Raw genomic sequence first — 1,800 nt, 5'->3', positions numbered from 1 at the left:
TGGGTCCCGGGCCCTGCAACCCCAGAGCCCTGCTGCTCTGGAGCCCTGCAGCCCGCGATCCCTGGAGCCCCGGATCCCCGGAGCCCCGGAGCCCTGCAGCCGTGGAGCCCTGCAGTCCCAGAGCCCTGCAGTCCCGGAGCCCAGGGGCCCCCGCAGCTCCTGAGCCCTACAGGCCCGGGGCAGACAGATTGGCGTCATTTCGTTCCTGGCCATCTGGTCGCCCCTCTCGCCTCGGCCATCTGGTCGCCCGCAATGCTTTCCTATGGTGTGACCAGATGGCCGGACTTCCCTGGAAGTCCCGATGGGGTGCCACTCGCCTCCCAGGTCCCAGCGAGGGCTCCAGGAGGTCGGGCACTTTTGCGCCCTGGGTCCCCTCTGTCACCTCGTGTGCACGGATTACAAGAAATGGGGGTAATTTTCCTCCGGATTGGTAGGGACAAGGTATTCTGGGACCCCCCTCGGCCTAGCGGTCCTCAGCCGGCAGCTGGACATGCCAGGTTGCCGCCCCAGCCCCGGATCCGTCCCTGGGCCTGCCGCGTGGCAGGAAGCCCTGGATGGGGTCCGGGGGCCCGGCCGGGCCCCGGGTCGGGTGCCCCGGCCCTGGGCCCGGTCCCCCGGCATGCCGCACTGACAAAGGACCAGGACGTGGTTTCCTTCGAGCCCGGGGAGCCTCCCCTCGCTCGGCTGAGTTCAGCAGCTCCGGCCGGGGCCCCTGAGGGCCCGGGGAGGGCGGCCTCCCCATCCCGGGCTCTGTCCTTGGTCCTGCTGCGTGGCAGGGTGCCCGGGACGGGATCCGGAGGGCCCGGGAAGGCTTCCCCTGCGCCTCCGGGCTTGGGAGCCCAGGGGCCCGGCCGGGCCCCGGGTCGTGTGCTACGGCCCTGGGCGCCGTCCACCGACATGCCACACTGCCAAAGCCCCGGGACGGGGCTCTGTTGTGCCCGGAAAGCCTCCCCTTGCCGGGCTGAGTTCAGGAGCTTCGGCCTGGGGCCCCCGAGGGCCCGGGGAGGGCGGCCTCCCCATCCCGGGCTCTGTCCTTGGTCCTGCTGCGTGGCAGGGTGCCCGGGACGGGGTCCGGAGGGCCCGGGGAGGCTTCCCCTGTGCCTCCGGGCCCGGGAGCCCCGGCTGGGTCCAGGGGCCCGGCCGGGCCCCGGGTTGTGTGCTACGGCCCTGGGCGCCGTCCACCGACATGCCACACTGCCAAAGCCTCGGGACGGGGCTCCGTTGTGCTCGGGAAGCCTCCCCTTGCCGGACTGAGTTCAGGAGCTTCGGCCGGGGCCCCCGAGGGCCCGGGGAGGGCGGCCTCCCCATCCCGGGCTCTGTCCTTGGTCCTGCTGCGTGGCAGGGTGCCTGGGACGGGGTCCGGAGGGCCCGGGGAGGCTTCCCCTGCGTCTCCGGGCATTAGAGCCCAGGCTGGGTCCAGGGGCCCGTCCGGGCCCCGGGTCGGGTGCTAGGCCCTGGGCCTCCGGTCCCCAACCCGCCCTTTCCCTGACGCCAGCTCACTTTTTCGTTGGGGCACAGAGTGACATAGGCTGGCTTGACTTTCGTGCCCGGCCATCTGGTCTCTCGGATCCCCTCGGCCATCTGGTCTCCGGGATCCCCTCGGCCATCTGGTCTCCGGGATCCCCTCGGCCATCTGGTCTCTGGGATCCCCTCGGCCATCTGGTCTCCAGGATCCCCTCGGCCATCTGGTCTCCAGGATCGCCTCGGCCATCTGGTCTCCGGCAATGCTTTCCTATGGGGGCGACCAGATGGCCGAACTTCCCTGGAAGTCCCGATGAGGTGCCATTTGCCTCCCGGATC

This window comes from Lissotriton vulgaris, unplaced genomic scaffold, assembly GCF_964263255.1.
Source record: "Lissotriton vulgaris unplaced genomic scaffold, aLisVul1.2 SCAFFOLD_1197, whole genome shotgun sequence".
Classification (NCBI taxonomy): Eukaryota; Metazoa; Chordata; class Amphibia; order Caudata; family Salamandridae; genus Lissotriton; species Lissotriton vulgaris.
The sequence above is the reverse complement of the archived record's forward strand: the minus strand, read 5'-3'. Positions refer to the sequence as shown.